The sequence below is a fragment of the Triticum aestivum genome, chromosome 4B (assembly GCF_018294505.1).
Source record: "Triticum aestivum cultivar Chinese Spring chromosome 4B, IWGSC CS RefSeq v2.1, whole genome shotgun sequence".
Classification (NCBI taxonomy): Eukaryota; Viridiplantae; Streptophyta; class Magnoliopsida; order Poales; family Poaceae; genus Triticum; species Triticum aestivum.
In genome coordinates this window covers 589,050,394-589,077,392 of record NC_057804.1, presented here as the reverse complement: position 1 = coordinate 589,077,392, position 26,999 = coordinate 589,050,394, and positions in this window count along the sequence as shown.

Here is a 26,999-nt window from a genome sequence, read left to right as displayed (position 1 = left end):
CAGCGTTTTTATCCTGCCCATCAGGTAAAGGACTTCTCTATTATCTTCCTCCTGGGGGCTCCGGGGGCGCCAGCTTTGGCGTTTCTTCAGCGGAGCATTACTGAACTTAGGAAGGCCTGTCCGAATTGGGTCCAGAAGGGGAACGTCCTCCACATAAAACCACTCCGAGGGCCAGTCTTCGGATGCCTTCTTTGGAGTGGCGGACAAGTATCCGGTCTCGGTGACGCGCCATATTTCGGCTCCGCCCACTTGATATATTGATCCCTCTTGATTACGGGGGACGAGGCAGAATAGCCTCTTCCATAGCTCAAAATGAGCCTCGCAACCCAGAAATAGCTCGCAAAAGGCAACATAACCTGCGATGTGCCATACGGAGGCAGGAGTAAAATTATGCAGCTAGAGGCCATAGAACTCCAAGAACCCGCGGAGGAACAGGTGGATTGGAAACCCGAGTCCCCTCAGCAAATAAGGGACAAGGCATACCCGCTCCCCGTGAGATGGGTTGGGAAAACTCTCTGCTTGGTCCCTGCCATTATAGGTGGCTAGTCCGGCTCAGATGGGGACCATGTATGCAGGTGGAAGAAACCCCTGGATCTGCAACTCTACTAATCAACTATGGGGAACGGAACACTTCTCCCAATCACCTGGCCTAGTGCTACGAGAGCAAGAGGAGGAGCTGCAATGGTCGGCCATGATTGGATAGTTTCTTCTGGGCGTGCTATGATGAGATGCTTGCTGAAGGGAAGGTAGTGTGATTTGGATCTGAGGATCCCCGTCCCTTTAAATAGACGATTTATTTACATAGTCAGGGTGGCAAATGTAAAAATGCCCTGACTTCTCGTATTCACTCGACACTTGAAGATAACCGTTATTGAAGCATAGAAGCCGAGGAGTACAACATTGATGGGAAGCTGGACACTATTTGTTATAACAGGTACTCTGGATTCGGAGATGGAGCCCGCCTTGCAATGCAAAGACAATCTGCGCGCCGGACTCATCATCATTGAAGCCTGGTACGGGGACTACTGAGGGAGTCCTGGATTAGGGGGTCCTCGGACAGCCGGACTATATACTTTGGCCAGACTGTTGGACCATGAGGATACAAGATTGAAGACTTCGTCCCGTGTCCGGATGGGACTCTCCTTGGCGTGGAAGGCAAGCTTGGCAATTCGGATATGTAGATCTACTTCTGTGTAACCGACTCTGTGTAACCCTAGCCCCCTTCGGTGTCTATATAAACCGGAGGGTTTAGTCCATAGGACATCATCAACAATCATAATCATAGGCTAGCTTCTATGGTTAGCCTCTACGATCTCGTGGTAGATCAACTCTTGTAATACTCATATCATCAAGATCAATCAAGCAGGAAGTAGGGTATTACCTCCATCGAGATGGCCCAAACCTAGGTAAACATCGTGTCCCCAGCCTCCTGTTACCATTAGCCTTAGACGCACAGTTTGGGACCACCTACCCGAGATCCGCCAGTTTTGACACCGACAGTGCCATTGAGAATAATTAACCATAATATTGTCTAGGAGTTTAGTAGCTTCTCCTAAAGTGATCCATAAAAGTGCCTCCCACGGCCGAATCTAAAATATTTCTATAAGAAAAATTCAATCTGGCATACATTTTTTGTATAATCATCCACAAATTCAAACCATGTGTAGGGAAACGTATCATTAATTTCATCCTCTCCCAAGCTTGTGCAACATGCTCATGATCAAGTTGCTTAAAATTCATAATATCGTTCCTAAGAGAGATGATCTTAGCGGGAGGGAAATATTTAGAGATAAAAGCATCTTTGCACTTATTCCATGAATCAATACTATTTTTAGGCAAAGAAGAGAACCAAGTTTTAGCACGATCTCTAAGCAAAAACAGAAATAACTTCAATTTAACAATACCATTGTCCACATCTTTCTTCTTTTGCATATCACACAAATCAACGAAGTTGTTTAGATGGGTTGCGACACCTTCACTAGGAAGGCCAGATAATTGATCTTTCATAACAAGATTCAACAAAGCGGTCTTGATTTCACAAGATTCAGCATCGTTAGTAGGAGCAATCGAAGTGCTAATAAAATAATTGTTGTTGGTATTGGAAAAGTCACACAATTTAGTATTATCTCGAGCCATCGTGACAAGCAATCAAACCAACACACAAGCACACAAGAAGCAAGCGAAAAGAAACGAACGGAAGAGGGGCGAAGAAAAGGCAAAGGTTTTCGAAAATCATTTTAGAAGTGGGGGAGAGGAAAACGAGAGGCGAATGGCAAATAATGTAATGCGAGGGAGAAGACTTTATGATGGGTACTTGGTATGTCTTAACTTGGCGTAGATCTCCCCGGCAACGGCGCCAGAAATCCTTCTTGCTACCTCTTGAGCATGCGTTGGTTTTCCCTTGAAGAGAAAGGGTGATGCAGCAAAGTAGCGTAAGTATTTCCCTCAGTTTTGAGAACCAAGGTATCAATCCAGTAGGAGACGACACACAAGTCACCTAGTACCTGCACAAAAATCAAGAACCTTGCAACCAACACGATAAAGGAGTTGTCAATCCCTTCATGGCCACTCGCAAAAGTGAGATCTGATAAAGATAGTAAAGTATTTTTTTTGGTATTTTTGTTATATAGATTGGAAAGTAAAGATTGCAAAATAGTAAACGAGATGCGATGTAAATAAAAGAGATGTAATATAATAGAAAATAGAACCGGGTGAGGGAGTCCTGGATTAGGGGGTCCTCAGACAGCCGGACTATATACTTCGGTCGGACTATTGGACTCTGAAGATACAAGATTGAAGACTTCGCCCCGTGTCCGGATGGGACTCTCCTTGGCATGTAAGGCAAGCTTGGCGATTCAGATATGTAGATCTCCTTCTATGTAACCGACTCTGTGTAACCCTAGCCCCCTCCGGTGTCTATATAAACCGGAGGGTTTAGTCCATAGAGAAAGAACAATCAGAATCATAAGCGAGCTTCAAGGGTTAGCCTCTACGATCTCGTGGTAGATCAACTCTTGTAATACTCATATCATCAAGATCAATCAAGCAGGAAGTAGGGTATTACCTCCATGGAGAGGGCCCGAACCTGGGTAAACATCGTGTCCCCAGCCTCCTGTTACCATTAGCCTTAGACGCACAGTTCGGGACCCCCTACCCGAGATCCGCCGGTTTTGACACCGACATTGGTGCTTTCATTGAGAGTTCCACTGTGCTGTCACGGTAAGGCTTGATGGCCCCTTCAATCATCAGCAACGATGCGATCCAGGGTGAGGCTTTCCTCCCCGGACAGATCTTCATATTCGGCGGCTTCGCACTGTGGGCCAACTCGCTTGGCCATCTGGAGCATATCGATAGCTACGCCCCTGGCCATCAGGTCAGATTCGGAAACTTGAACTACACAGCCGACATCTGCGGAGACTTGATCTTCGATGGGTTCGAGCCTGTGTCAGGAGCACCGAACAGTCACGACGTGCATGACTTAGATCTGTCATCGGACGGTGTTCAAGATATCGCACCTATGGCTGCCCCGGCCTTCAATCCGGTGCTGATCACGCCATCTGAGGACGGGTGGATGGACCCCGCCATGGAGGCTGCACACTCATCGGTGTTGGAGCCGAACACAGACTCCACCTCTAAAGAGATCTGTGTCACCGAACCCCCGGACTCGTCTCCGGCCTTAGGATCCGAACCGCACGCGTCCATGCCTATCGAATTTGATTGGGCACCGACCATGGACTTTACCTTCGTGGATATCTTTCAATACTCACCCTTGGGTGACGTGCTAAGCTCACTGTGGTCTCTCTCTTTATCAGGAGACTCTTGGCCGGACTATGTCCGGCTCAAGTGGGAAGCGGACGACAAAGAAAATCGTTACCCACTCACCACCCACTTAATAGCCACTATCGATGACTTAACCGACACGCTTGACTTCGACTGCGAAGACATCGACGGTATGGACGATGATGCTGGAGATGAACGGGAACCACCGCCCACGGGGCGCTGGACAGCCACCGCATCATATGATATATACATGGGGGATACACCCAAGGAAAACAATGACCAAAAGGATACAACGGAGGATAATCCTCTCGGGAAGAAACCAAAGCGACGGCGCAGGCGCCACTCTAAATCCAGCCACAGTAAAAACAGTGATAATAGCGCTAGAAAAAAATGACACCCCGGTCGACTCCAAAGGAAAGGACGACCCCATGGACCCAGCGATGGAGCAGGACGAGCCAGGGGGCGCCGAACATATCCTGGAGCAGATGTCCGATCATGGCGATCCCGAGGGTAAAACCCACCAACCTGCCTCTGGAGAGGAGGACAGTCCGAATGACGACGCATTCATCCCGGAAAAACAATTGGAACAAGAGAACCTCCACAGAAGGCTTATGGCCACCACGAGGAGCCTGAAGAAGCAGAAGCAAAGGCTTAAGGCCACGCAGGATATGCTCAACCGCAGATGGAACAAAGTGCTAGACACTGAAGAAAAATACGGCAACGATCGCCACACAAAGAGCTACCCAAAGCGCAAGCTGCTGCCCGAATTTGACGATGAGGCCATAGAGCCCATCTCGCCGAAGAATAATACGGCCGATCAGCCGGACAGACCACCCCGTGGCCACGACAGGGTGGCTAATGATGCCGCACACAAGTTAGCACACGATTTACATGAGCTCCTGGACAAAAAGGCCGGTGCGACCAGGTCCATCTATGGAGCTAGAAGACGTGCTCCGACACAAGATCAAAGCCACCAAAATGACCATATTGATCGAATACCAGCTCAGAATCAACCCCGAACACAACAACCGTCGACAGCACGCCATGACACATCCAATTATAGGGGTGCTGCACACCCCCTGTGCTTCACTGATGAAGTGCTGGATCATGAATTTCCAGAGGGATTTAAACCAGTGAATATAGAGGCATACGACGGAACAACAGACCCCAGGGTCTGGATTGTGGACTTTATCATCCATATCCACATGGCTCACAGAGATGATCTCCACGCCATTAAATATCTGCCCCTCAAGTTGAAAGGACTAGCTTGGCATTGGTTGAAAAGCCTCCCCGAAAACACAATTGGAAGTTGGGAGGAACTTGAGGACGCTTTCAGGGCCAATTTTCAAGGGACCTATGTCCGACCTCTGGATGCAGACGATTTAAGTCACATAATCCAACAACCCGGCGAGTTAGACCGTAAGCTTTGGAACATATTTCTCACTAAGAAAAATCAAATCGTTGATTGTCCGGATGCCGAAGCCTTAGTGGCTTTCAAGCACAGTATCCGAGATGAATGGCTCGCCAGACACCTCGGCCAAGAAAAGCCGAAGACAATGGCAGCCCTAACAAGCCGTATGACCCACTTCTGTGCGGGAGAGGACAGCTAGTTGGCCCGTAGAGGCACCAGCGACCAGAGCACATCCGAAATCAGGGATGTCAATAGGAAGCCGCGATGCAATAAAAACAAACGTCGAAGCAATGGAGACAGTCCAGATAACATGGCGGTCAATGCCAGATTCAGGGGCTCTCGACCCGATCAACGGAAAAAGCCATTTAAAGGCAGCAGAGATGGACCATCTAGCCTAAATAAGGTTCTAGACAGATTATGTCAAATTCATGGCGCCCCTGAAAAACCTGCAAACCACACCCACAGAAGAATGCTGGGTCTTCAAGCAGGCCGGCAAGCTAAACGCCGAACACTATGGAAGGGAGATGCCAAGTGAAGACGAGGATGAGCCTCGCTAGCCGAACACTGGGGGACAGAAAAAATTCCCACCAGAAGTCAAAACAGTGAATATGATTTACACAACTCACATACTGAAGAGAAGGCGCAAACGCGCACTCAGAGACGTATACGCTGTAGAGCCCGTCGCCCCCAAATTCAACCCTTGTTCGGCCTGCCCGATCACTCTTGATCGCAGGGATCATTTGACTAGTATCCGGCACGGAGGATCGGCTGCCTTGGTGCTCGACCCAATAATTGATGGATACCATCTCACCCGAGTCCTTACGGACGGCGACAGTAGCCTTAATCTGATATATCAGGACACTATCCGCAAGATGGGGATAGACCCGTCAAGAATCAGCCAAAGTAACACCACCTTTAAAGGAGTAATACCAGGCGTCGAGGCCCACTGCATGGGCTCTCTCGTATTAGAGGTTATATTTGGTTCTCCCGACAACTTCAGAAGCGAAGAATTAATCTTCGACATCGCTCCATTCCAAAGCGGCTATCATGCACTACTCGGAAGAGCGGCCTTCACTCCCTTCAACGCAATACCACACTACGCCTACCTTAAACTCAAGATGCCTGGTCCACGTGGTGTCATCATAGTTAGCGGAAACACAGAGCGTTCCTTACGAGCGGAAGAATATGTGGCGGCTCTAGCAGCCGAACACTGAGCGGCCTCTCCAACCAGAATACATGATCGATCGTCAAGACCACGGGCACGGTTAGATGAGTCTGGTGCATCGCCGGTGGTAATAGCCCAGATAAACCTGAGCTGGGGTCTATGGATATACCCCCATAAGCGGTGCTAGGGGCTGTGCACATGTAACAAAGCCCACAGTTCGGCTTGACCCTATTAATACAATAATAGATTGCATTTTCACGGTTCATTGAGAATAACCAAATTTTCGCACGATTACACCAGACTCTTTTACCTGGGTTTTTTTCCTTTTTATAGATGATCATTGTGCTACACCCTTCCAAGATACGGCACAACAGAGACAAAGCCGCAGACGTTCAGCAGGTCCCCGCTCAAAGGTTTCTCTTTAGATTAAGCCCCTGTGTAAACCTTCTTTAATGTCTCTTGTTGCTTAACACCCTGCGGGCACTTAACACACCCGAGAGGGATTTTGGCGTTATTGGCATTTTGCCACGACAGACCTATGCAGATATCTAGAAATTCAGGGCTCATTTCCGAGGGCGTTACTCAGCCCAGTATATGTTGTAAAGTCCGAATACCTTAGGGAGTGTTCGGCGTCACGAGTTTGGCCTTATATGCATTAGCTCCGAATCATGTCTTTGGTCAAATGTTGGGTTTGCCCGGCTCCTGGGTTTTGCTACCTTACGTTCTGTTTTATCGGCTAAGGCGGCCAAAGGAGAACTACTGCGATTGTGCCCTGGTTATTCTGGATGAGCACCCTGGTAGAGAAAGCCGAAAACTGACTGTCATGATAAAGCGAGAGACTGTTCAACCACTCGATGACTCAATAGAATCTTCGTGATTCCTCCGCATTAACGAAGGACCGGTTTCCCGGTCATGTACGTACGCGCACCAAACTCGGATGAGCATAGAAGTACCAGGGGCTATCTAGTAGCCCCACCATCAAACTCATATGGCTAAGTGAAAGTGTTAAAGCAATATAGTCTGATTAGCTAGTTCATCGCGCTATCACCTCCTAAACGGACCAAGACGTTGGATAAAGTGTGATTATGCGCCTTTTTCAAATACCCCCACATTATATGCGTGGGGGCTGAAGCCGACGACTGCAAACTTTCAGGTTATATACATAAACAGCCGCACAGGAGGCACTATAATACTTTCGGCAAAAGTATAAACTCAGCCTTTATAATCAAAATAGCATTGTTTTTACAACTGAGATACATGTAACTCGAACATGGTACTCTTCGAGCACTGAGCCTCTATCAAACAGGCGCTTTCTAGGACTTCTTCAAAATAGTGCTCGGGCAGGTCCTGGCCTCCCGCCGGATCTCAGGTTGCAATACTGGTGGTCTCCACACCTGCCCAATATGTTTTGACATGGGCAAGAGCCATCCGCGCACCCTCTATGTACGCCGACCTTTTGACAGCGTCGATATGCGACACAACACCGAGGAATCGTTGCACTAAACCAAAATAACTGTTCGACTTTGCCCCCTTCGGCCAAAGATGATCTATGACAGACCTCATAGCAAGTCCGTACAACCTATGGAGCTCGGTCCATGTGGCCATCCTTTCATTCAACGGCAGCGGATGCGTCGGGGCTCTGAACTGTGACCAGAACAACCTTTCCACCTCATGATCTTTCTGATCTTTGAAAAACTTGGTCGCATCAGCAGTACTTTTCCCCAGGTCCGCATAGGCGTCTGCAACACTTCATAGCTGATCTAGAGGGGCATACTTTGGATCTCCGAACTTCATCCGCAACAAAAAGGGCCTCCCAGCCATGATATCTCTAGCTTGTTGAAGCTCCTCCCATGCAGCTCTGATTTCAGGGCGCGTTTCCTTGGCTGCTTCCAAGGCCTTTTTCAGGTCAGCCGTTTTCGCTTGGCTCTCCCTTTCAAGGAGCTCATATCGGTCGGTGGCGTCTTTCAGCTCAAAAGCCATCTTGGCTATTTTATCTTTGCTCTGGCGATGAGCAGCCTGCTCGGCTCTTAACTCTTCGGCCGCCTTTAGGGAGGCCGCATCACTTATCCTGGCTTGTTCCTTGGCTAGGGCAAGTTCGGACCGAAGGGCCTCCACGGCAGCAGCTCCATCTGCAGCCACAACATATTACAGATACTAGCATCATACTCCTCTTAATATTTGCTGACAATACAAAAAAAAGCACATACCCTGTGCCTCATCAAGCCGCTTGTTCACAAGCGCGATGTTGGCATCCGCCACATCAAGCTGTCGCCTCAGTTCGTGAATTCAGCAGTCCGGTCAACCGCCGGACCCTGAGCCGTCTGCACATAACGTAGCACGATCATTACTTGGGAGTATGATCCTCCGTTTGCCGCCTCGGGCTGGCAACCAGAGTCTTAGGGGCTACTATCTATACGGAGCACACCTAGCGTGTGCGGTACTGCCAAAACATTACATATTACTTTGCGTACCTCAAAGCCTTTGAGCAGGCTCGTAAAAGCTTCATTCAACCCACTTTTGGCAGATGAAATCCTCTCAAATACCGTACCCATTAAAGTACAGCGCGTATCTGTGATAGCCGCTCGCTCCAGAAGACCTGTCAGTGTGTACGGCTGTGTGGCGGACAATCCCGGACTCTTCTTCCTGCTCTCCTTGGGAGCCGAATACTCCGGGCTTCGGGCGGCCTAAGCATCAACTTCTGGCCTTAGTGGATCAGGAGAAATCCTCCGTAACTACACCTCGGGGTCGTCCGCCCCATGGGGCGGGGAGGTAGGGGGAGGCGTTTCACTATCCATCATCTCTGGAAGAAGATCCCCCGACGACGAACTCTGTTGAGAAGGGCTATGATCTGGACTGCAAGAAAAGTTTCGGTTATTGTTCTCAGAGATAAAGCAGGATATATTTATCCAAGTACTTTTCATTCACTTACAGCTCAGTGGAGGGATGTCCCTTCTACAGCCGCTGTGCGATAAGGACGCCCTCTGGGGAAGGGCTCGCTGGTGAGGGTTTCTTCCCTTGTTTGGACACCTCCACTTCCAAGTCTTCGGAGGCGGCCCTTTTCTTCCCGCGGGGGGAGGGAATTTTAGATTCACCTCCCCGATTATCCTCCTTCGTAGAGACATTAATTCCCCTGATATTGATGTGCAATGTATGAAGCCCGCTTTCGGCTTCTCTACTCCTCCCTTCATCCTCTCCCGATGGCACTTGATAGGGTGCGCGTTTAAGCATCCTGGTTAGTATAGGATTCGGCGAGCCTTCGGGAAGAGGGGCCGGACACCTAATCCTATCCGCCTTTCTTAGCCAATCCTGGCCGCATATAGTTTTCAGAATAATGTTATGATAAACATGAACAGCATGTTCGGTTACAGAGTTACTTACTTGGGTATCTGGATGATTGCAGTTCAAGCTTGCATCCTCGGTGGTGTCCAGACACTTTATTCGTGATCCGAAGAATAACCGATACATCCCTTCAAGCGTCGTGCCAAAGAAGTGCTGAATAGTTCGCGGTCCTTTTGGGTTGAACTCCCACATCTGGAGAGGTTGACATTTGCACGGCAGGACCCGACAAACTAGCATGACTTGAATTATTTTGATAAGGTCGACATCCCTCTCAAGAATATCCCTAATGCGGCTCTGCAATATCAGTACGTCATTATCAGGCCCCCAGTCCAATCCCTCGTTGACCCGTGACACCAGTTGAGGCGGAGGGCCCGAGCGGAAGGCATGGGCGGCCGCCCACTTTGTGCCTCGGGGAGCTGTGATATAGAACCACCTCCGCTGCCAAAGTCGGACACCTCCGGGAAGGAACCCTCTGGCCATGGGGCATCGGTGCTTTTGCTTATTGTAGCGCCTCCGCACTCTGCGTGTCGCCCGTCGATCACCTTCGGCTTTATATTGAAGGTCTTGAGCCACAGGCCGAAGTGTGGGGTGATGTGGAGGAAGGCTTCGCACACGACGATAAATGACGAGATGCGAAGGATGGAATCCGGAGCTAGATCGTGAAAATCTAGCCCGTAATAGAACATGAGCCCTCTAACAAAGGGATCAAGACTAAAGCCTAAGCCTCGGACGAAGTGGGAAACAAATACAACGCTCTCGTTGGGTTCACGAGTGGGGATGACCTGCCCTTGAGCAGGAAGCCTGTGCGGGATTTCGGTGGTCAGATACCTGGCCTCCTTGAGCTTCTCGATGTCCTCCTTTGTGACAGAGGAGGCCATCCACCGACCTTGAAGGTTGGATCCGGACATGATTGCAGGTACGAAAGAGCTTAGGCCTGAGCTTTGGGTGTTGGAACTCGAGGTGAAGGAAGGGTTGGGCGTGGGAAGAAAAGGATGGGCCTTGGTTCCTTTATAAAGGGGGTGAATACTAAGCGTCCCCCGCGTGACCGTTTGGAACTTATCTAAAATTAAGGTATCATACTAACATGCGCGGTTGGGTTACCCACACCCGTATTGATGAGAATCCCGTAATAAGGGGAACACGATTTCTGCTTCGACAAGACGTGCCAATAAAACCGCCTCGCAATACATGTAGTGGCAGGCTGGGAAAAACGGTTCGTAGTAAACCGGGCCGCAGCATGATATCACGCCCTGAAGAGGTGTCAGTAGATTAGATTTGAGGAATATGCTCTCTAAGGTGGTAACTGGAAATTATTTTACAGAGCCGGACACGATCCTCGTATTCAAGATCTTCTATGAAGTATTCGGAGATGGAACCCGCCTTGCAATGCCGAAGATAATCTGCGCGCCGGACTCATCGTCATTGAAGCCTGGTTTAGGGGCTACTGAGGGAGTCCTGGATTAGGGGGTCCTCGGACAGCCGGACTATATACTTTGGCCAAACTATTGGACTCTGAAGATACAGGATTGAAGACTTCGCCCCGTGTCCGGATGGGACTCTCCTTGGCGTGGAAGGCAAGCTTGGCGATTCAGATATGTAGATCTCCTTCTCTGTAACTGACTCTGCGTAACCCTAGCCCCCTTCGGTGTCTATATAAACCGGAGGGTTTAGTCCATAGAGAAAGAACAATCAGAATCATAGGCTAACTTCTAGGGTTAGCCTCTACGATCTCGTGGTAGATCAAGTCTTGTAATACTCATATCATCAAGATCAATCAAGCAGGAAGTAGGGTATTACCTCCATCGAGAGGGCCTGAACCTGGGTAAACATCGTGTCCCCAGCCTCCTGTTACCATTACCCTTAGATGCACAGTTCGGGACCACCTACTTGAGATCCGCCAGTTTTGACACCAACACCGGGGGCCATAGGTTTCACTAGTGGCTTCTCTCGAGATAGCATGTATTACAGCGGGTGAACAAATTACTGCCGAGCAATTGATAGAAAAGCGCATAATTATGGAGACATCTAAGGCAATGATCATGAACATAGGCACCACTTCCGTGTCAAGTAGACCGAAACGATTCTGCACCTAGTACTATTACTCCACACATCGACCGCTATCCAGCATGCATCTAGAGTACTAAGTTCATAAGAACGGAGTAATGCATTGAGCAAGATGACATGATGTAGAGGGATAAACTCAAGCAATATGATATAAACCCCATCTTTTTATCCTCGAGGGCAACAATACAATACGTGCCTTGCTTCGCGTACTGTCACTGGAAAAGGACACCGCAAGATTGAACCCAAAGCTAAGCACTTCTCCCATTGCAAGAAAGATCAATCAAGTAGGCCAAACTAAACCGATAATTCAAAGAGACTTGCAAAGATATCAAATCATGCTTATACGAATTCAGAGAAGAACCAAATAATATTCATAGATAATCTTGTTCATAGATAATCTTGTTCATAAATCCAAAATTCATCGGATCTCGACAAACACACCACAAAAGAGTATTACATCGAATAGATCTCCAGGAACATCGAGGAGATATTTGTATTGAGAATCACAGAGAGAGACTAAGCCATCTAGCTAATAACTATGGACCCGAAGGTCTGTGGTAAACTACTCACGCTTCATCAGAGAGGCAATGGTGTTGATGTAGAAGCCCTCCGGGATTGATTCCCCCTCCGTCAGATCATCGGAAAAGGCCCCAAGATGGGATCTCACGGGTGCAGAAGGTTGTGGTGGTGGAAAAGTGGTTTCGTGTCTCTCCCTGATGTTTCTGGGGTATAAGAGTATATATATAGGTGAAAGAAGTACGTCAGTGGAGCTACAAGGGGCCCACGAGGGTGGGGGGCGCGCCCTCCTACCTCGTGGCCTCCTTGTAGAGTCCCAAAATTCAACTGCAAGTCTTCTGGATTGCTTTTGGTCTAAGAAAGATCCTCACGAAGGTTTCATTCCGTTTGGACTCCGTTTGGTATTCCTTTTCTGTAGAACTCTAAAATAGGCAAAAAAACAGAAACTGGCACTGGGCCTTCGGTTAATAGGTTAGTCCCAAAAAATAAAATAAAAGAGCATATTAAAGCCCATTAAACATACAAAACAGATAATATAATAGCATGGAACAATAAAAAATTATAGATACGTTGGAGACGTATCAACTACCCCATCTCACGTAATGATTGGACATGGGTTAGTTGATTTGGATCATGTATCACTTAGATGACTTGAGGGATGTCTATTTATGTGGGAGTTCTCTAGTAATTTGATTAACTGAACTTAATTTATAATGAACTTAGTCTTATAGTTTTGCATATCTATGTTGTAGATCAATAGCTTGAGATATAGCTCCCCTATTTTTGATATGTTCCTAGAGAAAACTAGGTTGAAAGATGATAGTAGCAATGATGCAGACTAGGTCCGTGATGTGAGGATTATCCTCATTGCTGCATAGAAGAATTATGTCCTTGATGCACCGCTAGGTGACAAACCTATAGCATAAGCTGATGCAGACGTTATGAACGTTTGACAAGCTCAATATGATGACTACTTGATAGTTTAGTGTGCCATGCTTTATGGCTTAGAATCGGGGCTTCAAAGACGTTTTAAATGCCATGGAACATATGAGATGTTCCTAGAGCTGAAATTGGTATTTCAGACTCATGCCCGTGTCGGGAGATATGAGACCTCTGACAAGTACTTTGCCTACAAGATGGAGGAGAATAGCTCAGCCAGCGAGCATATGCTCAGAATGTCTGGGTAGTGCAATCTCTTGAATCAAGTGGGAGTTAATCTTCCAGATAAGATAGTGATTGACAAAGTTCTCTAGTCACTATCACCAAGCTACTAGAACTTCGTGATGAACTATAATATGCAAGGGATGACGAAAATGGTTCCCGAGCTCTTCACGATGCTGAAATCGGCGAAGGTAGAAATCAAGAAAGAGCATCAAATGCTGATTGTTAACAAGACAACTAGTTTCAAGTAAAAGGGAAAAAGGGAAAGAAAGGGAACTTCAAGAAGAATGGCAAACAAGTTGCCGCTCGCATGAAGAAATCCAAAGCTAGACCCAAATACTTGGCGGATACTTGGCGGATCCAAAGCTTCTACTACAAAGGAAATGGTCACTAGAAGTGGAACTGCCCCAAATACTTGGCGGATAAGAAGGATGGCAAAGTGAACAAAGGTATATTTGATATACATATTATTGATGTGTACTTTACTAGTGTTCATAGTATCCCCTGGGTATTTGATATCGATTAAGTTGCTAAGATTAGTAACTCAAAATAGGAGTTGCAAAATGAACTAGTTAAGGGCGAGGTGACGATGTGTGTTGGAAGTGATTCCAAGATTGACAAGATCACCATCGCGCACTCCCTCTACCTTTGTGATTAGTGTTGGACCTAAATAAATATTATTTGGTGTTTGCGTTGAGCATGAATATGATTGGATCATGTTTATTGCGATACAATTATTCATTTAAGTCAGAGAATAATTTTTGTTCTGTTTACATGAATAAAACCTTCTATGGTCATACACCCAATGTAAATGGTTTATTGAATCTTGATTGTAGTGATACACATATTCATAATATTGATGCCAAACGATGCAAAGTTGATAATGATAGTGCAACATATTTTGTGTCACTGTCGTTTAGGTCATATTGATGTGAAGCGCATGAAGAAACTCTATGCGGATGGACTTTTGAAATCACTTGATTATGAATCGTTTGATACATGCGAACCATGCCTCATAGGCAATATGACTAAAACTCCATTCTTCGGAACAATGGAGCGAGATAATGACTTATTGGAAATAATACATACTGATGTATGTGGTCTGATGAGTGTTGAAGCACGCGGCGGACATCGTTATTTTCTGACTTTCACAAATGATTTGAGTAGGTATGGGTATATCTACTTAATGAAACACAAGTCTGAAACATTTGAAAAGTTCAAAGAATTTCAGAGTGAAGTGGAGAATCACCGTAACAAGAAAATAAAGTTTCTACGATCTGATCGGGGAGGCGAATATTTGAGTTACGAGTTTGGCCTTCATTTGAAACAATGTGGAATTGTTTCACAACTCACGCCACCTAGAACACCACAGCATAATGGTGTGTCTGAACGTCGTAACCGTACTTTATTAGATATGGTACGATCTATGATATCTCTTACCAATTTACCAGTATCATTTTGGGTTTTTGCATTAGAGACAACCGCATTGACCTTAAATAGGGCACCGTCTAAATCTGTTGATACAACACCGTATGAATTGTGGTTTGGCAAGAAACCTAAGTTATCGTTTCTTAAAGTTTGGGGATGCGATGCTTATGTCAAAAGGCTTCAGCCTGATAAGCTCGAACCTAAATCGGAGAAGTGCATCTTCATAGAATACCCTAAAGAAACTATTGGGTACACCTTCCACCACAGATCCAAAGGCAAGATCTTTGTTGCTAAAAATGGGTCTTTTCTAGAGAAGGAGTTTCTCACGAAAGAAGTGAGTGGGAGGAAAGTAGAACTTGATGAGGTAATTGTACCTTCTCTCGAATTGGAGAGTAGCACATGAGAGAAATCCATTCCCGTGATGCCTATACCAACTAGAGTGGAAGCTAGTGATGATGATCATGAAACTTCGGATCAAGTTACTACTGGACTTCGTAGGTCGACCAAAGCACGTTCCACACCAGTGTGGTATGGTAACCCTGTCATGGAAGTCATGTTATTAGACCATGGCGAACCTACTAACTATGAAGAAGCTATGACGAGCCCAGATTCTGACAGATGGCTTGAGGTCATGAAATCTGAGATAGGATCCATGGATAAGAACAAAGTGTGGACTTGGTGGACTTGCCTGATGATCGGCAAGCCATAGAGAATAAATGGGTCATCAAGAACAAGACTGACACTGATGGTAATGTTACTGTCTACAAAACTCAAATTGTCGCAAAAGGTTTTGGACAAGTTCAAGGAGTTGACTATAATGAGACTTTCTCACCCATAGTGATGCTTAAGTCCGTCCGAATCATGTCAGCAATATCCACATTTTATGATTATGAAATCTGGCAAATGGATGTCAAAACTGCATTCCTTAATGGATATCCCAAAGAAGGGTTGTATATGATGCAACCAGAAGGTTTTGTCGATCCTAATGGTGCTAACAAAGTGGGCAAGCTCGAGTGATCCATCTATGGACTGGTGCAAGCATCTCATAGTTGGAATATATGCTTTGATGAGGTGATCAAAGCATATGGTTTTATCCAGACTTACGGTGAAGCCTGTGTTTACAAGAAAGTGAGTGGGAGCTCTGTAGCATTTCTGATATTATATGTGGATGACATATTGCTGATTGGAAATGATATAAATTTTTTGGATAGCATAAAAGGATACTTGAATAAGAATTTTTCAATGAAAGACCTCAGTGAAGCTACTTACATATTGGGCATCAAGATCTATAGAGATAGATCAAGACGCTTGATAAGATTTTCAATGAGTACATACCTTGACAAGATGAAGGAGTTCAAAATGGATCAGTCAAAGAAGGAGTTCTAGCCTGTATTGTAAGGTGTGAAGTTGAGTAAGACTCAAAGCTCGACCACGACAGAAGATAGAGAGAGAATGAAAGTCATTCCCTATGCCTCAACCATAGGTTCTATAAAGTATGCCATGTTGTGTACCAAACCTATTCTGTACCATGCCATGAGTTTGGCAAGGAGGTACAATAGTGATCCAGGAGTAGATCACTAGACTACAGTCAAAATTATCCTTAGAGGACTAAGGGAATATTTCTCGGTTATGGATGTGATAAAGAGTTCGTCGTAAAGAGTCACGTTGATGGAAGCTTTTACACTAATCCAGATGACTCTGAGTCTCAATGTGGATACGGATTGAGAGTGGGAGCAATTAGCTAGAGTAGCTCCATACAGAGCATTGTAGACATAGAAATTTGTGAAATACATACGGATCTGAATGTGGCAGAACCGTTGACTAAACCTCTCTCACTAGCAAAACATGATCACACCTTACTACTCTTTGGGTGTTTATCACATAACAATGTGAGCTAGATTATTGACTCTAGTAAACTCTTTGGGTATTGGTCACATGGCGATGTGAACTATGGGTGTTAATCACATGACGATGTGAACTAGATTATTGACTCTAGTGCAAGTGGGAGACTGAAGGAAATATGCCCTAGAGGCAATAATAAAGTTGTTATTTTATATTTCCTTATTCATGATAAAGGTTTATTATTCATGCTAGAATTGTATTGATTGGAAACTTAAATACATGTGTGAATACATAAACAAGTACCGTGTCCCTAGTGAGCCTCTACTATACTAGCTCGTTGATCAAAGCTGGTTAAGGTTTCCTGACCATGGACATGTGTTGTCGTTTGATAACGGGATCACATCATTAGGAGAATGATGTGATGGACAAGGCCCATCCGTTAGCTTAGCATAATGATCATTCAGTTTATTGCTATTGCTTTCTTCATGTCATATACATGGTCCTTTGACTATGAGATTATGAAACTCCCGGATACTGGAGGAATACCTTGTGTGCTATCAAACGTCACAACGTAACTGGGTGATCACAAAGATGCTCTACAGGTATCTCCGAAGGTGCTTTCTGGGTTGGCATAGATCGAGATTATGATTTGTCACTCTGAGTATCGAAGATGTATCTTTGGGCCATCTCGGTAATACACATCATAAGCTTGCAAGCAAACGACTAAGGAGTTAGTCATGAGGTAATGTATTGCGCAACAAGTAAATAGACTTGCTGGTAACGAGATTGAACTAGGTATAGAGATACCGATGATCGAATCTCGGGCAAGTAACATACCGATGGACAAAGGGAATTACGTATGTTGCCAAAACAGTTCGACCGATAAAGATCTTCATAGAGTATGTAGGAGCCAATATGGGCATCCAGGTTCTGCTATTGGTTATTGACCGGAGAGGTGTCTCGGTCATGTCTACATAGTTCTCGAACCCGTAGATTCCGCATGCTTAACGTTCATTGACGATATAATGTTATATGAGTTATATGTTTTGGTGACCGAATGTTGTTCGGAGTCCCGGATGAGATCACAGACATGACGAGGAGTCTCGAAATGGTTGAGAGGTAAAGATTGATATATAAGACAATGATATTTGGATACCGGAAGTGTTTTGAGACGTATCAGGAAGAAATCGGGTCACCGGAAGGGGTTCCGGGCACCCTCGGCATGTATATGGGCTTAATGGGCCAAGGGAAGGACAAACCAGCCCACAGGGGGTTGGTGCACCCCTTTACCTAGCCAAACAACCCTAGGGAAGGAAAGGGGGGAGGGCTAGCCCCTCCTGCATTTCCCTCTCATGGGAGAAAGGAAGGGGGGAGGGGGCAGCACCCTCCCCTCCCTTTCCCCCGCTCCCATACATGGCAGGGGGCGCCACCTTAGGGGAGACCCCAAGTAGGATTCCTCCTACTTGGGCGCCCCCTTGGTTTCTCCTCTCTCCCTCCCACCTATATATATGTGGGAGGGGGCGCCTAGCACACGACAGACAATTTCTTAGCCATGTGCGGTGCCCCCCCCCCCCTCCACCATTTACACCCCGGTCATATTTTCGTAGTGCTTAGGCGAAGCCCTGCGGAGATCATTTCACCATCACTGTCACCACGCCGTTGTGCTGCCGGAACTCACCCACTACTTCGCCCGTCTTGCTGGATCAAGAAGGCGAGGACGTCACCGAGCTGAATGTGTGCAGAACTCGGAGGTGCCGTACATTCGGTACTCGATCTGTTAGATCACGAAGAAAGTTCGACTACATCAACCGCGTTGTGAAACACTTCTGCTTACGGTCTACAATAGTATGTAGACACACTCTCACCCTCGTTGCTATGCATCTCCTTGGATAGATCATTGCGTGTGCGTAGACTTTTTTTTGTTTTCCATGCAACGTTTCCCAACACTTAGCTCAAGGAAAATAGGTTGAAGACAAGCATGGTCTTCTGGTTAAATATCAGCCCCTCCAACCGTATGTAGAGTTGTCAATTTGAATTGGATCATCAAATTGTTTGTCTTCACCAGGCATACGGGTTCTTATTTATTTGTCCAATTTACTTCATGTATTTTGCTGGTTCTGAACAAAATGCTCTTACCTCTCTCTGAAAAGTTTGTTGCGTTTATTTCTATCCTGCTACATATCATTATGTTCCACTTTGTGTTTATGCTTACTATACTTAATGACATATGCATGTGTTGCTAGACTTGAGTACATTTACTGCTACCTAGTTATTCTTATAGCTAGATTACTTCTTTCGCTATCTCAGTCGTACTACTTTACTTCATATAGTCTATTGCTTTGGTGTAGTTTGTCTTCTGTTATGCATAACATTACTTTGGTACTACTACTTTTCTTTGAACAACTTGTCCCCCCTCCCCCAAGAATTTTGGGAACATGCCGAAAGCATTCCACTACTATGCTTGAGCAGTGGTTCCCTGGAAAGTGGATCCCAAGTCAACCTGACGGTGATATTGTCATGTCCCATTCACCCCTCTAGTCGATATATTTGCCCCTTCAGTATGATCCAAGACTAAGGCAGTGCACAATAAAGCATAACCAAAGGCATGCAGATTGACTTGATCCAACACGAAGGCATGCATATTGACTTGCAAAGCATAAGCAAGACGAGTAAGCATGAAATCCAATTGAATATTTGGATTGGCATGCACATTGCCTACCAAAATCAATCGAATCTACGGATATAAAAACCTGACCGTGTACCCTCTCCGGAAAAATACCATTGCCCTCGAAGGTGGAGTAGCAAGCATCATGAATCGACCTAAAAACTCTAACCATGTATCCAACACCCCACCACGTCGCTCATTCTACATCTATAAAGCAATGTTAGCAAAATGGTGGTTGGGGGTACTTATGGTGGCTACCAGAGTTGGAGTTGCTGCAACCAACACGAAAGAAGAAGCTCCCTACGCTTCCATCATGGTTGTCGTGAAGGCCACTGAAATCGCAGCCTTGGCCAATGCGAATGTCCAGAGAAGTGCGTCGAAAGTGCCTCACCACCGAAGTAGAACTCCCACCGACCACAGTCGAGGTACCTGCTGCATATGGGGGATCAATACATGTTGAGCGGATGCAGAAGGGGGAAGGCCCCCTTAGCATATTCGCCAAATCCCCGGGTTTGAGGCTCCTCGACTAGTGTAAGTGGGCATGGATTCATGCGGTATGGTGGTGGAGCAGAGCCGACCACCGATAACAACGAAGAGGTAGTGAGAGAATAGGGGTTTGGACGATGAGCGAAGTGTATTGGAAGTTAAGGCCGAAGCGTCTCATCTCCTGGGCCCCTCACACTAGTGTTCATCTTTAAATAAGCATGAGTGTCACAATTTAAAAGTAGCCAAGGCAACTAAAGAGGCTTATTTTGCATCATATGCTCAATGCTACAACCAAGCACATGCACAATGTACGTGGTGTGTTGTGGTGCAAGGTCAGAGCCGTATACTTTGTTCGGTTGCTGCTTTATTGTATATAACGCCGCACGCAAGCTTGTTCCAAGAGGTCAGGGGCCGATGATTTGAAAAGTACTCAGGCCATAGACACAACCTTTAAAAATTAACGTGTCAACTCCAACCACTTGAATAAGTGATTTACAAGGGTTACGACTTAAATAGAGATTTAAGGGTAAAAACTGTAAGGGATTTCCGTTGCTGAATATATATATACTATTCTATTTGTATCAAAATAAATGTCTCAACTTGTGGTTGAGTTGGTTAGGTGGACAGTGGTATCCCAACCCACCAGGATTCAAATCCTAGTGCTCGCATTATTCCTGGATTTATTTCAGGATTTCCAGCGATGCGCTTTCAGTGGGAGGAGACGTCCCCGTCGACGACGAGGCGCCTACGGTGACTTCGTAAATCTCGATGAGTGTATGTGCGTGTATATGAGCACTTGTGTCTGTGCTGATGTTCAAAAAAAATGTCTCAACTTTTCTTTAACATAAATAAATGTCTCACCTTTGTGTTAACTTTACACGAGTACTAAAACGGTCAAAAGGAAAAGAAGACGGGACTGAGCATGTCTCGTCCCATCAATGGGCCTGATAGGAGCCCATAGGCTTTTAAGACTAGGTGCATTTTTCTATAGTTTCCTCTTGGGTTTGATAGGACACCGGCCCAGGCTCGGCCACTGGTACATCGTGTACACGAGACCGCATGTGCGAAAGGGATGACAGGTTTGGTGACACACTTCAGCAGGCCTGGAATCAGGATCAGCCGGCGGAAACTTTGGCACAGCTTGCTGCCAAGCTGTCCTCGTTAGGGTCTGCGCTGAAACACTGGGGCAGGCTGTCTTTTGGCTCGGTTAGACAAGAGCTGCCAAGGCTGTGGCAGCAGCTTACTGTGCTGAGAGAGGATCCAACTCGTGTTGGACCGGGAGAAGAAGAGAAGAGGGTTTTGGACCAAATTGTTGAGCTGTCATTTTGAGAGGAGATTATGATGAGGCAAAGATCACGCATGGACTGGTTAACTGAGGGTGACAGTAATACAAAATATTTTCAGAGGAAAGCGAGTGCTAGAAGGGCCAAGAACACCATAACACAGCTCCTGAAGCTTGATGGGACGATCACTTCTGACCCGGAAGAGATGGCTGAGATGACAAATGAGTTTTATGGAAACTTATACAAATCGGAAGGATGTATTGGCATAGAGGAGGTTCTGTCACACATACCTGCTAGAGTTGATGCTAACATGAACGCAAGGCTCAACGCACAATACACAAAAGAGGAAGTAAAAGAGGCACTTTTTCAGATGTTCCCAACAAAAGCACCGGGGCCTAATGGTTTCCCGGCGCATTTCTTTCAGAGACACTGGGAACTTTGTGGTGATGAGGTAACCGGCGTGATTATAAGATTGCTCAACGGAGAGGACTCACAGGAGGATATTAATCGCACGTTCATCGTTCTTATCCCCAAGATTGCAAGTCCAAAAATGCTAGCATAATTTCGGCCTATAAGCCTTTGCAACGTGATCTACAAGATTGCTCAAAGGTCTTAGCAAACCGGCTGAAGATTATTCTCCCCGAGGTAATTTCTGAGGAGCAGTCCGCCTTTGTGCCTGGACGTCTTATCACGGATAACTTCATAATGGCTTATGAGTGCCTGCATTATATGAAAACCAGGAGAGTAAAAGCAAATCGTTATGTGGCTTTGAAGTTGAATATGATGAAAGCATATGACAGATTGGAGTGGCCTTATTTGAAGGCAGTGATGCTGAAGATGGGCATTAGCCCACGGTTTACAGAGATGGTTATGAGGTGCGTGTCATCAGTCACTTTTTCAGTCCTTTTTAATGGTGGTAATCTACATGATTTTAGGCCAACAAGGGGAATGAGACAAGGGGATCCCATATCCCCGTACCTGTTCTTGTTAGCAGCGGAAGGTCTCTCGTGTTTGTTGAAGGCCCAAGGTTTGGGGATACGAGGACTGGCGGTGGCAAACTCCGCACCGGCAATCAACCACCTACTTTTTGCAGATGACAACCTCTTGTTCTGTGAAGCCAACAGTGAGAGCGCTATACAAGTACGAGAGGTGTTAAGAATGTATTGCGAAGCTTCGGGACAACGTATTAACACTGATAAATCCTCGATTTTCTTCAATAAGGGTGTGCCAGAGGCCATACGAGAGGAGATAAAAGATGCTCTAGATGTCCACAATGAATCACTGTCAGAGAAATACCTCGGACTGCCCACGGATGTAGGGAAAAATAAGGAGGGTAGTTTTAAATACCTGAAGGACAGAATTTGGAAGCACATCCAAGGTTGGATGGAGAAATGTTTGTCAGCTGGGGGAAAATAAGTGCTTATCAAATCAGTAGCGCAAGCCATCCCAACTTACTCAATGTCATGTTTTAAGTTGCCCCGAGGCCTAATTGAACACCTAAACAGTCTTCTCCGGAAGTTTTGGTGGGGTAGTAAACGGGGTCAGAGGAAGCCAGCTTGGGTGTCTTGGAAGACCATGTGCAAACCAAAGAATATGGGAGGAATTGGATTCCGGGATATCGAGCTTTTTAACCTGGCGTTATTAGCCCGGCAAGTATGGCGGCTATTGCAAGATCCTGAATCATTGAGTGCTCAAGTTCTACGAGCTCGCTATTACCCAGAAGGCAACATACTTGAAGCTGTGCTAGGCGCACATCCCTTCCAAGTTTGGCGATCGTTGATGGAAGGGAAAGAATTGCTCGTTCTGGGATTGATCAAGAGGATCGGGTCGGGGACAGATACTCAGATATGGGAGGATAACTGGTTGCCGCGTGACTATAAGCTGAGGCCCATATGCACTATATCACCTGAGCCGCCGCAGCTCGTTCCAGAGTTGATAGATGCTACGACGCGTACATGGAACAAACAGGTTCTGAGCGAGCATTTCGTCAGTCCGGATGTGGATACCATAATGAATATACTACTAAGTCTCCGAGTGCAACATGATTTTTAGGCATGGCACTATGATAGGAAAGGAGTTTTTACCGTGCGATCAGCCTACAAGATGATCAACGGGATAAAACACTAGAGAGAGGATTGGTTAGAACACAGGTTGAGCCACTCAAATGTGGAAGCCGAGAGCAAAGCATGGTCTCAACTTTGGAAGGTTAAAGTCCCGTCGAAGATAAGGGTTTTTGTATGGAGACTAGCACAGATGTCGTTACCGACGGGAGCAGTTCGCAACGAGCGAAACATGGCCACTTCCCCAGCGTGCGGACTATGCGACGAGGAGATGGATTCCTGGCGGCATTCCTTGTTTGAATGCCGGATGGCGTGATGTGTTTGGGCGCTAGGAGATGAGGAGATCCTAGAGCATGTGATATCAAATAGGAGTGAAGATGCAAGGCTTTGGTTGTTCTGGCTATTTGACACTTTGAATCAACAGGACCTTGCAAGGGTACTCATCACCATGTGGGCGATCTGGTGGGCTAGGAGGAAAGCGATTCACGACGACGAATTCCAAAGCCCACTTTCAACGATGTGTTTTGTGAACAGGTACTTGGAGGATTTTGAGATTGCTACGAACCGTGCACCATCGAGACCTACACGGCCGGCGATGCCAAGGCCACGCAGATGGATCCCGCCGGGAGAAGATGTGATGAAAATCAATGTAGACGGGGCTACTTCGCGCCAAGGAAGAACTGGTGCATCTGCTGCTGTGTGTCGGGACAGAGATGGCAACTATCTGGGATCGTCAGCAGTCGTCTTTGAGGGCCTAGTCGACGCTCCAAGCTTGGAAGCTCAAGCGTGCAATGAGGCGCTTGCCTTGGCTATGGATCTTCTGTTAACACATGTGGTAATAGCCTCAGATTGCATGCAGGTTGTCTCGGACATTAAGGGGAGGAGGTTTCTTCCGCTTGTGCTTTTGTAATTCAGGAGATTAAAGCTAGATTTACAGATTTCGTAGAAGTTAAGTTTCGTCTTGAAAGTAGGGAGGCAAACTTTGAGGCTCATGCCTTGTCAAAGGCAGCCTCGTCTCTCCCTACTGGACGCCATTTGTGGCTAGGGAAGAATCCGCCAGACATTATTTGTATTCCTTCGGTTTTGGTTGATCAATAAAATCCCTAGTTACACCTAAAAAATGGTGTACACGAGACCGTTATCTCTTCCCCCTCCTCATTTGGTCTTTGTTCTCGGCGACGGCGAGGAGAATATCAGTTACATCTACGACTTCGGTTCCGGAGGACGGAGGTAACCCAGGTCTTCCAAGGGGGAAAAGAGGAGAGCAGCCTATTTTTTCCAGCGCTTGCATTACTATTTACTAGTAGTTCTCGTCTCGATTCTTGTCTCCTCGCCATCGATTTTCTCAGGGATGTCCGCATGAACGATTCCTCTCCGACGATCCTGATTCTCGAGTAGAGCTTCCCCCATCCTTGGATAGCTTCAAGCTTCCACTACGGCGTTGAGTCTGTGATCTGACTCGGCCTCAGTGTGTGGGTTGCTGAGTTATATCTCAGCATTTATTCGGATTCGTTTTAGTTTTCCGCCACAGCCTGTAGTTAAGTCGATTTATGTACTCCTTAATGTTTGCATCCTGTGGACAGGCTGAGGCCCCATTTTAGTGGAAAAAAAAGATATGAGACCAGGTCTCACGGTTAGCAGGTGAGACCCGCCTTGGATGACACATGACATTCATAAATCACAAAGCATCTAATCTCTTTCCTTGATTTCAAGTGGGGGTGGGGTAGATGTTTTGTGATTTATGAATGCCACGTGTCATTTATCAGGATGGGTCTCACCTACTAACCCATGAGACCTGGTCTCATAGAATTCTTTTCCCATTTTAGTACTTGTCTTGTGGTGATTTCCCCCTTGTTCCTAGGGTTTTGTATGTTGAAATCAATTTTTTTGGCATTATATTCTTTGTTGCTGATGCCACACGTGTTGATTGAAAATCTTGTTATTCATATTAGCATTGGAACTCACATTAGCATTTCTATTATTCTAGCATCTTCTCCAAACTCGGCGATTGATTTGAAATCGCTGTTAATATGTACACGAAAATCAGTAGAGATTTCATCCCAAAACAGATTTGCAGGCAACACAAATGATACCTTTTCATCACAAACACACAACTCAAAAATTTAAACCACTTAATACTCCTGTTTAGTAAGCAATAAAATTATGATGAGAAAACTACCATAGTCCACAAGGTTGAAAGTTCAGGCTTTCAGACTACTGGTGATAATTTATTGTTGGTCTCTTAAGCTTCTCTATTTTTAGGGATTAAAATATATACAATACAAATTTTGATCACTGTTTCCTTTTGTTTCTATGCTAACTTGCAGCTTCAAGCCGTCCAGGCCAAAATGGGTTCAGGTGAGGATGAGTACACCCCACTGTCTCAGTTAGAATATGGAATGGACAAATGTAAAGTGCGGGTGCGCATCTCGCGGCTATGGGAGTCCTTCAATCCAAAAAATAACACTTTGTTTCGGCCTTGACTGCCTTCTGATCGACGATCAGGTGATGCATTGCCTACCTTAATTTAAACACCAAACGGATGAACTGCATTGCTTGCTGACTACTAACGTTAAATTACCATCCTTTAAGTTTTCAGTGCACTGATTCTTCTAGTTGTTTCCTACTTGTAGGGTAAAACTATGCAGGCGCGTGTAGATCCCTACGATGTAGAGTTGTTTGAACATAGGCTAGTTGAAGGGAAGGTCTATGCCTTGTCAGATTTTCACGTTGATGTGCAGAGGGACTACTATATGTCATGTAGCAACGAGTGGACTATGTACATTAGAAGGCAGACGGTGGTCACTGAGATAGAAGGAGATATTGATTCGATACCCCTCTACAGCTTTGAGTTTGTTAATTTTAAGGATCTCCGTTCTAGGTGTGGCAACAACAGCTTATTGACAGGTACTTCCTCTGTCCCATAATGTAAGACGTTTTTTGACACTACACTAGTGTAAAAAAACATCTTATGGCTAGTTGCCGAATCCGGCCGCAACAGTGCGAGAGGATGCGTGTGTTGACAGGGGGTATGATGGCTCCTCCTTCCTTTCTCCCTCCCCTCCCTTCCCCTCCTTCTCCTCCTCGCCTCGGCAGATCTGCTCCCCGCCCTTCCCCAGTAGCCGGCGTCCGGTCGCCTTCACCTTCATGCGTAGCTCCCCTCCCCCTATCCTCTCCTGTTTCCCCGCAGGTGGACCTCTCCCCTTCTCTCTCTTCGCTGCCGGTTCTTGGATCTCGTTTTTGGGCGCTGCTGTCGGATGAGGAGGATTCGCGGTCTCTACCTTCCTCCCCCGGTGGTGCGGTGACCTGCTCTAGGGAGGTGGGGGTCACCTGCGCCGCCCCTCGCCCTCGTAAGTTTGCCCCCGGGGGTCGGGGCCGGCAGTTGGGGGTGCCTCCGTCGGCCGACGGCTGGCTCCGGGTCTCGCGACGTCGGCGTAGATCTGGTAAGCTTGCGTTCGCGTCCCCTGCGCCTGGTGTCTTGGGTCGTGCTCCTGATGGGGAGCTTGGAGGCTCTCCATCTCCCTTTCCGTCTCCGGCGGCGGGGGCTCCGTCGCCGGCGGCGGCGGCGGTGGGGCCGCTGGTCGCTACGTGTACCCTAGATCCAGATCCCTGTGTAGTGGCCGCCGGTTCGCGGGCCTTCTCCCCGTGTGGGCCTGCTGGGCCTGTTGGGGCGGTGCTGGCTAGTGGGCCTCCCCCTCCCCCCTCCCTCTCTTCGGTTATCGATTTCCCCCCGCTTGTTTCTCTTGGCCCAGTTGGGTCCCCCGCCCGGTTACCGGCTCCCCGTCCCTCTCCGGCCCAT